The sequence below is a fragment of the Agrilus planipennis genome, unplaced genomic scaffold, assembly GCF_000699045.2.
Source record: "Agrilus planipennis isolate EAB-ADULT unplaced genomic scaffold, Apla_2.0 scaffold218, whole genome shotgun sequence".
Classification (NCBI taxonomy): domain Eukaryota; kingdom Metazoa; phylum Arthropoda; class Insecta; order Coleoptera; family Buprestidae; genus Agrilus; species Agrilus planipennis.
This window is the reverse complement of record NW_020440118.1, coordinates 506229-519028: the sequence shown is the minus strand read 5'-3', so window position 1 is coordinate 519028 and position 12800 is coordinate 506229.

The following is a 12800-nucleotide window of genomic DNA, read 5'->3' as shown; positions in this document are numbered from 1 at the left end:
ACACCGATCACCGTAGGGTGCCATATTTAAAAAAATAGGAAATAGTAACGCGTCCAGTTGATGAGCGGTCAAAGTTTCAACTAAAAATAACGGATTTTTACACATTACCGAGATAGTTCGGCGTCATATAGCTGTGTCTTTCTAGCAAGTAACGACAATTAGTGTTGTATTTGTTAATGACACTTTTATAGCTACGAGATGGCGTTACTGGTGTGTTTCAGGTGGGAATACACACTTAGAACCGAAAATATTGTTATGGTTACGCTATTAACAACGGTTATACTAATTACTTTACTTGTGTTACCTCGTTGGAATAAAATTGTTATCCATTATCATCGCGCTTTATTTTGAACTCGTTTTGTCAAATTCCATATTCACCGTCGTATCATAGTTTTTGAAATTACTATTTTGTATAAACTTGCATTACTATATCAGATGCATGTAGTATTTATATTGTTAATTGTATTTTATCTGAAAAATATCGTTTATTTTTATATTTTTGCATATTAGAATGAAAGAATAAAATATTAATAGCGTAGTATTTTAGCATGTCAGCGCATAAACCCGATTGCTTAGAAAGTGCTCAAGCTATGTGTATCTACTCTATGTGCTCTAAGTCTTAAACTGTTAGCGATCATATTTTAATTTATTTTTGTGAGGAATTAGTACATTTACAGCTTTAATTCAAGTTAAAAAAATTAAAAAAAAAAAGGTTGAAGTTACTCAAACACCGATTTGAAATTTTGTTGTTCAAAGATACTCCCCAACGAGAAGTATCGAAATTCAAAAAAAAATAAAAAAGTAGAAGCAGTGAAAATATAAAAAAGTGTTCCTCTTGTAAAATGTGTTTAACAGTAAATAAAATGATCCCACACAAAAAGTATGAGAGTATTTTTTTACGTGGTTAAACCCTATACTTTTAGCCCCAAAAAGTTTATGAAGGTTGTCAGATAACCGGAAAATGTTTCCATAAAAAAAGTTTGTCTTTCAATGAAGAACGTTTCCACCCAGCGAAAATGGTGAGCTGCTGGAATTAAGGAACTTAGTTTCTACCCTTAACATGAAGAATTAATTAAATATATAAGGAGTGGTAGTGACATCAACATATCTTGCATTATTTCCGATACCATTCAATATCTACAGGTGGGGGTTGTCATGTTTTTAACCCGTTTTTTTGCTCGAGTTATTATTTTGTCTGGTGTTTTGTAAAAAATTGGTATTTTTAACTGTTTTTAGGTTTCTTAGCCATAACTTGGGCCAAAACAATGAGCATGTATGAGACTACCACTGCCTTATAAAAAAGTATTTTATTGGACAAATAATCAACACATTTCTAACAAAAAAAATGAACTAAACCGAACCGTTTAAATAAAACAATAAAAATAACTATTATTTTTTTTCAAAAAACTTAAAAATAACATAATAATTTTATTAATTCACTTATTAATTTTGAAAAGGAACAAAGCAATCTCCGTGTAAATTCAAATGGCACTTACTGCATATCTTTGTAGTATTTTTTTGCAATATGCGCAACGATTTTGTTTGGCACTGGGACAAGCCAATGCTGAGTTTGATCAAATCGAATGATCTGAAACTCTGGAAGGTAATGGTTTTGTTATTGTAGAATGCCCACCTCTGATTGGTGCTTGACTATAATTTTGAAAATTGGTTTAAACAATCTGTTTTCTTCAAAGCTGCCATCCGTTATGAACTGACACATCGAGACAAAAAGTAAATATAGGCCACCACCATTTTTTTGATCTAATACCAACTCGATAGTTGTCAATGTTTTGAACTATCCGATCTACAGTACCCATAAATTTATTATATTGGGAAACTACCAGTGGTTGACTTGCAGCTAACTTCTTTTTTCGTGACGATATCCACCTATCTACTTTTTTTCTTCGTGTGAACTGTCGCAGCTACTTACTGTCAAAACAATTCAATTGCCATGCCACGCTGTAACTATTAATTCACCCTTGACATCACTGCAAAATTTGGCACTTCAATTCTGTTGTACTTTATGGTACCGGTATAACTAATACCATTCTGCTTTAGTCTATGTACTAGTTTTAGTGACGAAAAGAAACGATCGCTATAAATTTTAAATGGAAGAGTTGAAAGTAAGTTAACGAAAAGTGCAACACCACTGACCCACCCAGGCCAACAGAAACTTTATTCCACTTTTGCAAACCTCCTTGGTATGGCTCAAAACTTAGTTAGATAAGAGTTCTTCACATGCACCACATTTTGTAGTCAAACCTATTTGATTTTCCGTTCAAAAATTGGTTAACTCCATGGCGATCAAAATATGGCACCAATCTTTCATCAATGCGTTCTTGGTTCTCTGCAAAGTGTAAAAATCTCTTGTTTAGCATTGTTTGTTTTTGTTGCTGTTTTATTAATTCAAAACGATTTCGACGTATTGCGTTTACGACAGAAGTATTTTCAGTTTCACTTCCAATTTCCCACCAAATGCGCCATCTTGACACTGTAGAGTAATCCGATAGTAATAGAATGGCAACAAAGCAACGAAATTCATTAGCAGTCACTACAAAATTTGGATGATGTTTTTGATTTTGTCCATAATAGCAGGTCATTTCTGTAAGAAGTAACATTGTTTCTTCAACAAAAAAAAATCAAAACAAGAAACCGCATCATCTAGCACCTGAGAAGTACTTTTCGAAGGAATAAATGTTGAAAAAGTCGATTTCAACTCGACACCTTTGTGCCATTCTCTAATTACTTCTCCAAAAGGTAACTTATTTCTTAGCTTAGATAATGGCATATTCATCTCCTCGTCACTTTCTATTTCAGAAGCATGCCTTGGAATATTTTCATTCTGAATCTCTGTTTCATTCTGGACTTTTCTTTCTTACTTTTTCCTATGTCGCTGATATAACTCTTCTTCTTCTTCGTCGTTGCCTTCTTCGCCCAATCTGAATGACATTCCTTGATGCGTAATTTTTGCACTGGCCCCAGCTCTCAACTGTCCACCACCAAATCGATTTACATCTGAACAATCATCTTCATCACCACTTCTTCACTTTCATCACCATCAATCGGCAGTTCCATATAAATGTCGGCTTTCCAGATATTCTCTTCATGGCAGTAAACTGTTCTATAGTTAGGGGTCTAGAAAAAAAATAAATTGAAAAAATAAATATATATATATATTGACAATTACATTGCAAATACATCTAAAAATAGTGGTTACATTTTCTAAACGAAAAATATTTGAACCCTATCATGCTCATTGTTCCAATACTTGAACAATAAGGTTACGTTAGGTAATACTAAAAAGCAAACAATAAAATCAACATAACAGAAGTTAAAATAATAAGTACACTAACTTAACTACAAAAGATATTATTTTAATTTTCTTGAAGCCATTTTTCTCCTCGAAAGAATATTATCAGAACACACCTTCTTAATGAAAAGATTAACGGCTTCCAAAAATTGAACACACCGCAGTCTCAAAAAACGCGCCCTTTACTAGGCAAGACTTATATTAATGAAGTAGGTAGCATCCATCAATTACTAAAATATCTATATGAGACGGTGGATCACGTTCAACTCCTTTTTCTAAAGTTTTCATTAAAATGGATTCTTGAGTCTTACAAATGCCATCATCAAAATGGCACATTGATAATCGAACTGGAGTTATGGGATACGAAAAAATTTTGACTATATCGACTTTGTGGTCAATAGATATACCAAGTATACGCCCAAATACACCCCTCTGCACTTTACCGCCGGTTATCGTTTTTTTCTTGTCNTCACCCGCTAAACTTTTTGATGCACCAGTGATTATTTCTCTATAGTTCAATATGGGTCATTCACTGGTTCTAGAAGTTTCTCTGGTTTAGCTGATTAAATGAAAAAACCGACTAAGTCCCTTCTGAGGTTGAAATGAACTCGATATCCTCCCCACCAAAAAAGGGTTTGGAATTTTTAATTCGACTACATACAAACATAAGGCACAATACAAATATTTTCGTTATACATACTAGAAAGAGTGACTATCTAAAACACATTGACAGCTAAAATTCACATTACATACATAAGAAAATATGTTATTACATATAAAATAATAAAAATTCGCTATCAACAAAATTTTAACATTACATCGAAACTTACTCTCTAATCGTATAAAACTAAAAAAAATCAAATTAAAATAAAACCAATCCAAAGGAAAATGGTACTAATGATTACAACTAGTATACTATTTAATTATATCCTAACCGGTGTGGCCTTTTCGAAGCTCTACCACTTCTAGTTATAACCTCTTTGACATTATTTTTCTGTTGCACAAGCTTATCAGCGTTTTGCTTTACAACTTCGACTATATCGTTTTCGTTTTCTGAACATATTTCAAGCGGATAAATACGTTCAATTGGTCTCGTGATTTCTCCGTTCGCAGTTATTAAACGCACTACTCGAACTTGACCATCCTTACCACGAAAAATTTCTTTTACTCGAGCTAGTGGCCAATCCATACGTTTGGTGTTATCACTGCCCACCAATACAATGTCATCAATTTTAATTGCGCGTGGTACAGTGTAACAATGTTTTCGCTTTTGGTGTGCCAATGCACCCAAATATTCGCTCCTGAATCTATCGCGCAGCTCTTCTTTTAACTTCAGACGGTACTTAAAACGCTTACTCATATCGAGTTGTTCTATCTTATCTAAATCTAACACTCCGATTTCTCTTATTTCCTGCAAAAACATTGCCGGGCTTAAGGGGATTGTATCTTCGAAGCCGTCTGACATAAAGGTAATAGGTCGCGAATTGATCACAGCCTCGCAATCGGTAAGCGTTGTCAGCATTTCTTCGTAACTTAGACACGATTTTTTCAAAGTGCGCCTTAACAAACGTTTGAGGACACCAAAAAGTCTCTCCCAGAACCCTCCCCACCAAGGCGCCGACGGGGGGTTGAAGCGCCATTCAATTTTTTCAATCGCTAGTGATTTAGCTATTTTTCCGTAATCTATCTTTTGAATGGCATTATTTAACCCTACAAAATTAGTCCCATTGTCGCTGTAGACAACTCTCATCCTTCCGCGTCTTGCTATAAATCGCCGCATAGCCATTAAAAAGGATGCTACCGATAGCGCGTTCACCAATTCGAAGTGTACCGCCCTGTACACTGCGCATGTAAAAATACATATCCAGGACTTATGTCCTCCTTTGAGGTATAAAGGACCTGTAAAATCTACTCCCGTTATTTCGAAAACAGCGGCGTCTCGTATTCTATTCAGCGGCAAAGGAGATGATTGTGCCGAAATATTTTTTGAATCGTACCTGCGACAATCAATGCACTTTTCAAGAGCCGACCGTATTGTTTTCCTACCTTGCAAAATCCAAAATTCTTCGCGAAGTGCATTCATCGTTATTTGCACTCCCGCGTGATTCAATGCTACGTGCTTTTCTCTAATCATTAATTTAATGATGTTCTCTTTGAATTAAAATTGAGCGTGTCGTCGCGATATAACAATCTAGTCTTTGTTCGTATAAGTTTGTTGTCGTCGATAAAAGGTAAAAAATGTATAATGCGTTCATCTTGTAATCCCTTAAAATGATAATTCTGAATGAATTTAAGTAATAAATTTTCTGCGTTAATATACTCGGTTACTGTCAAGAAATTTACTTTCTTCGCATTTACTTTATCTTTACAATTATTACAAAATCTTTTTATGAAACCTAAAACTCGAACTATCTTTGAATAACTTGAATAATCTCTAAAACACGTACTATAAAAACTGTCATCTGCCTGATCTTTATTCTTTTTAACACTGACTAATATCGCGCTCTGCAATTTTTTCGAATAATTTTCCGGTTTTTTCAATTCTCCGTTAACCTCGCTTTCATCGACAATTGCATCACCATTAGGCCATTTTTCGGGTACCTGCCTCAGCCAATCCGGACCCTCCCACCAGCGAGAAAATAGAAGCTGACTTACCGTGCATCCCCTCGAAGGTAAATCGGCAGGGTTAAGATGACCGGGTACATGTTTCCACTGTCTTTTGTCGGACAATTCTCTTATCTCTTTTACTCTGTTCGACACAAATACGCTCCAATTATTCTCTCTATTTATCCACGTAATCACTGTTGACGAATCTGACCAATAAAAACTAGCAATATTTTTCACATTTAATGCATTTTTGCGTAGCTAATCGCGCACCGATCGTAGCCGCTAACAATTCTAATCGCGGCATACTCGTGGATGCGTTCGTCGTATTCTTCTTTGATGGGGCTACTCGCGTTTTAGATTGTACAAAATAAACCTTTATTTCCGAATCCTTTTGTACTCTAATAAAAATTACTGTCGCGTATGCTAATTTACTCGCGTCGACGAAAGTGTGTAAACTTACGTTCGTATTTTCATCTATTTCTCCAATCATGCAACGCGGCACTTTAACTTGATCTAAATTTTTTAATTCATTAACCCAATCATTAAATTTCTTTTTAGTCTCGTCGCTAACTTCATCGTCCCACGATAATTTAGTTGCCCACGCTTCCTGCAATGAAATTTTAGGGCCAAGTGATACCGGCGAGACGAAACCCAACGGATCAAAAATTCGATGAGCTACCGAAAGAATATTTCTCTTTGTAATTTTCGGGAATTCTAGTTTACTCAAATTAGACGTATTTAACGATAAATAATCTGTCTCTTTATCCCACCGCATCCCAAGTACAATGCTGGGTGTCTGGGAATTGCCATCTTTGGTGTGTTCCCACCCGTGTAAATCAAATTGACCGGCGTCCATCAGTGTTTTCGAATTAGAAATAAAATCGTTCAATTCGTTAACGCTATTTAGACTCGTAACGCAATTATCTACATAAAAACTTTGCTTAAGTTTTAGCGTGTTGAATACATTTTTACTCTTGCTCGCATCATTAGCCAACGAATCCAAGTAATTATCTAAATGTAAATTTATCGTCGCGCCAAAGATAAAAGGACTACTGCATACCCCGAAAACTACTCTACAGTGTCTATACATTATTAAATTACCCGATGCGTCATACCATAAAAATCGCAAAAAATTACGGTCTACCGGGTCCACACTAATTTGTAAGAACGCTTTCTTTATGTCCGAAACTACACCTATTTTACCTATTCTAAATCGCAATAAAATATCGGTTACCAACTCGATGAGGTTCGGTCCCTTTTCTAAACAGCTGTTGAGGGATGGACAATTCTTTCCCTCTGCCGATGCATCGTACACAGGCCTCGTAGTAGTCGTCGAATTTTCTTTGAAAACTGGGCGGTGGGGCAAATAATGACCCCAAGAGTTCTCATCTTCCACCGGTACACGCTCAATAAACCCCTTTCTCAACCAATCGTGGAAAATAGAACCGTATTCTTCGTATTTACCAGCTTTCTGCAATTTATTAACCATGGCTTGCAAACGTTGTATGGCTAAATGTTTATTATCCACAAGCGTAGGGTGGGATTCGAGCCACGGCAATTTCACCTCATATCGGCCTTCTTCATTTTTTATTATCGTCTGTCTGAACACTATCTCCACCTCCTCGTCGTGTCTTTTTTGTGTCTTGTGCTCAATTGGATCTTTAATCCCTAAAACGTCTAGAGACCATAAGTCTTCGATTATATTGCTATTTACGTACATGGAGATTGCTGATACGGCTAGATTCTCTCTTCCATTTATTACGGGTACTTTACCCATCANTTTGCGAGTGATCTATTTTTCAGATAAGTTGCCGTTTTAACAATTTCCGGCCAATATTTTCTATTCACTTTTGCTTCAGCTAATAAGCATCTAGACATGTCCATTACTGATCGGTTATATCTTTCCGCAACTCCATTTAATTCGTGCACATATGGTGGACAAGAACTTATTTGTATACCTTTATTCCTAGCAAACTCAAAAATACTTTTATTTAAATATTCTCGGCCATTATCGCATCTTAGTATTTTAATTTTCTTACTAGTTAAATTCTCCATTTGATTTACATATTCAACGAAACAATTAATCACATCAGATTTAGATTTGATACAATATATTTTCGCTAGCTTACTATAACCATTAATAAATGTTAGGAAGTAGCGCATTTCATGAACTCAGATTCTAACTTACTTGGAATTCCTTCAAGCAACGCATTTTTACATAAAATATTTAAATAGTTAAGATTAATGTGACCTAAAGTTCTGTGCCATTTTTCCTTAAAAGACATTTTATATTTTTTTTCGTTTATAATACTAGAATTAACCTCATTCGATTGATTACATAAATAACTTGTCATGTGATATAGATTTTCTCTTTTAAAAGCAACTGCTATCAATTCGTTTTTCTTATTATATATTTTTGATATATTACCTTTAGATACTGTAGTATTTTCTTTAGTGGCATTAGAATAACTGATTAAATTTTGTCTCATTTCTTTAACATAGAATACATTATACAAAGTTACTTCATATTTTTTACCAAAAACATCAAATTCAGTCAGTATTTTACCAATTTTAGTTACTCTACCATCACCTAGCTTAACATTAATTGGATTTTTTAATACAATAGACTCAAAAAACATTCTATCATCATTTGCAACATGATCTGTGCAACCGCTATCGAGAATCCAATTGATTTTATTTTTCTTAAATTCGCTTTTGCAGTTTACTTCTGCTGCATTTACTTGTGTAATGAACGCATTTCCTCTAAAGCTTTCTTCACCATCTTGACCTTGATACGATGCGTAACTTGCGCCACTACTGCCACTTCTGTGTCTCCCTCTATAAGTCCCACGACCTCGTGACCCACTTCGATGTCTACCACCACGACCTCTTTGCATGTTAGAACTATATAAATGACAATGTTTTTTGAAATGTCATGATTTACCACAATGAAAGCATTTTCCTCGAAGATCAGACACAAATGCATTGGACTTGGCAAGATTCTCTTCCATCTGTTCTGTACTATTACCTTCTTCAGCTGACTTCAACTTAATTTTACTTTTTAAATATTCAACTGTTCTGTCCTAATCTGGTAAAACGTCTATCAAGTCACCAATATGGCTGTATGCTGTAGGTAGTGCCTTGAGCATGTACCTTAACTTCTCTTGCTCACTAACGGTCACGCCCGCCATTTTGAGCTCGTTCACTGCTTTTTCAAACTTATCAAAAAATTCCGTTACATCTGAAAAATCCTTTAATTTAATGCTTTCTAAATTCTTCTTACTTCTTCGGACGATTTGTAAAGCAGTTGACTCTTTTAGATACATTGCATCGAACTTTTTCAAAATTTCATATGACGAATCTAAATCTCCAATATATTCAAGCTGTTTATTTGAAATGTCCCAATAAATGTAGTTTATTGCTTTGATGTCTGCTTCTTTCCAAGCTCCCTCGTCGTCTCCGATTGCTCTTACTCTTGTAGCCACTTCTTTACACTTCTTGAACTCCAAACATTTTAGTATTCTCTTTTTCCAGTTTGAATAATCTGACCCATCGATGGAAAATTGGTATTGTAATATCAATTTTCATGAACGACATCTTGAAATTTACCGGCTTCAAATTCTTTCCACAAACAACTTTCAACTTTTTTACGCCTTTTATTCCACACTAACTTTTTGAAACCTCACTCTGCCATCATGTTAATAAAATAGTCCTTTTATTAATTTACTTGTGTTTATTTGTATCCAAACATTACAATATACTTTTGTATCTTCACATTACGATTACTTTTAGTCAACTACTACGAACACAAGAACGCGTGGGTAGTACTGCCAAACCTAGACCGAGTAGAGTAGCCAATACAATAAATTAAAATGTACTATACTTAACAAGTATTAATGAAAATAATAAGATTTATTTTGTAATTTTTACAATTTCACTAGTTGCACTAGCACTAATTCTCTTTACACATAAGCCCTCGTTGGTTGGAAGATAAACATGCAGTTGTTTAGTTCTTGGAGCAGTGATAGCGGAAGCGAAACGGACTCGCAGAAAATCTCGCTCTTGTTGAATACTTTTCTCCGAGCAGTAGTAAATTGATGTTTCAGTCAATGATGACTTGATCCATTCATATAATCTTATAGGTGTAGTGATAGCATTATTCGTAAACTGAAAACTTGCACGGGTTGCCAAACGTTTAAGGTTTCCCCCAAGACCATCACATGACCCTTTTCCATGAGCGGTGGCACGGATGTATAACTGTGCGTCTTTCTTGAAATCATGTTTGTGGTAAAATAGGTTTGCAAAATTGAATCTATTCTTAAAATGTTGGGGAGCCGATCTGTGATGTATTTCATGACAGAAACCACAATTCTGTGCTCATCAATGTTCCGGTGCAGTATTTTTTGAAAAGCGTAGAATGTAGCAGTATCATGCTTTAAATCGTCCGAAATCATGATGATGGTTCCATATTTAATGGCATTTCCATCTTTATAATTATAAAGAGATGTCAAAAGTGTGGCTCGACAAAACTATAATTTTCGGCAAAGTCACATTGAACGAGAATTTCACCTTCAGAGATGGTTTCCTTCAGTGTTTTAAAATAAAGCGCTTGTTGTTCAGCGATATGAGCATGCGGCTTCAAAATGTCCAAAGCGTTAGACAAATAGTCAACAGAATCGTCAGTAGAAAGCACTTGGGTGGCTATCGTGAAACGGTCTGTACTTTCCCATTTTTCAAACTAATATTTGTCACTTGATTTTCATCAAATACCATTTTTAAATGATCATGTATTCCGCTAAAACCAGGACAGGAAGAGCAACGCTCATTTGCAGATTTTGCTGTCTTTGTAGAAATTAAATGACATTTCGGCGTTGGATTGGCACACATCATCATTTGTAGGCACTTTTATATGATAAAAGAAGCATGATAGTTCTAGATGTTAGATTAACCACGTCTCGTAACAGCCGTGTTCTGCACGACTCATACACATAAACATCAGGCGAAATTGTCTATTTTTCACTTAATGTTTTAGATATTTTTCTAATTTTCACACGTTTTTTATGACGAGTCAAGAGGAACACCGATCACCGTAGGGTGCCATATTTAAAAAAATAGGAAATAGTAACGCGTCCAGTTGATGAGCGGTCAAAGTTTCAACTAAAAATAACGGATTTTTACACATTACCGAGATAGTTCGGCGTCATATAGCTGTGTCTTTCTAGCAAGTAACGACAATTAGTGTTGTATTTGTTAATGACACTTTTATAGCTACGAGATGGCGTTACTGGTGTGTTTCAGGTGGGAATACACACTTAGAACCGAAAATATTGTTATGGTTACGCTATTAACAACGGTTATACTAATTACTTTACTTGTGTTACCTCGTTGGAATAAAATTGTTATCCATTATCATCGCGCTTTATTTTGAACTCGTTTTGTCAAATTCCATATTCACCGTCGTATCATAGTTTTTGAAATTACTATTTTGTATAAACTTGCATTACTATATCAGATGCATGTAGTATTTATATTGTTAATTGTATTTTATCTGAAAAATATCGTTTATTTTTATATTTTTGCATATTAGAATGAAAGAATAAAATATTAATAGCGTAGTATTTTAGCATGTCAGCGCATAAACCCGATTGCTTAGAAAGTGCTCAAGCTATGTGTATCTACTCTATGTGCTCTAAGTCTTAAACTGTTAGCGATCATATTTTAATTTATTTTTGTGAGGAATTAGTACATTTACAGCTTTAATTCAAGTTANAAAGTGTCAACCCTTGGAAGCTGTGATTTTGTGCCAATCATCAATGATGCAGATAATGCGTCCAACGATATTATAATCGGTTCTTCTCAGAACCACAACTTTGATAGTCACCTCTTACTACGACTACACAGTCAGGGTGACTACATCATTATATGGACTTAAAAGCTCACCAAAGTGCTGTTACACAAAATTTAATACTGTTATGGCCAGAGAAGGTTTTTTGAAATAAATTGTGACTCATGTTTTTTTAAAAGGTGCAATGGGAAAAATAGATTGTATGTGTTGTTATATGTAGATGACATTTTGTTGTTTGAATCAATTGAGGAACATATTTCACAATTAAAAGACAAATTAAAATCAAAATTTTGAAATGAAAAGCATGGGATTAGTGTCAAATTTCCTAGGTATTCGCAAAATTTGGAAACAGGAATTACAGAACTAGATCAACATGATTATTTGGAAAGTGTTCTTAAAGGGTTAATTATGGACAACTATAAAGAAATGTTAACTGGATGTTGTTAAACGCTAAGACATATACAATAAAACGGTTAAAACATGTCGATATTCGATACCATTTTGTAAAAGATTTAGTAAGACAAAATAAAATTTCTATTAACTATGTTAGTACCAAAGACCAACCTGCGGACATGTTAACCAAGTCTTTAAGTAGAGAATTATTTATAAAACATTTAAATAAGTGTAGTTTTATGATCGCAACTATAAACTTGTGTTAATTAAAATAAAATGAATTTTCATTGAGAAGGGGTGTTATAATAAATAAATATAGCAATGCAAACACGTTAATATTATATTAAATAATGTTGGTCAACTGTAAAAAGGTTGACAACACTGTTTTTAATATTGTAAGTTGCCGACCTGATATTTGTTTTTTGTCAAATCCTATTCAAATGTGTAAGCAGAAAAACGTTCGTTCGTCTCATATAAGCTATTAGCAAGAGGATATACAGAGGGATTTTTAAAAGATAGTCTGAATGAATTCGACACCACGTATGGCATTAATTTCAATCATACAATTAATAAATTGCTTATGGGAGATATAGTGAATTGGTAATTGATGATGACAGTAACATAAAAGTAAAGAATGTTCTCTTC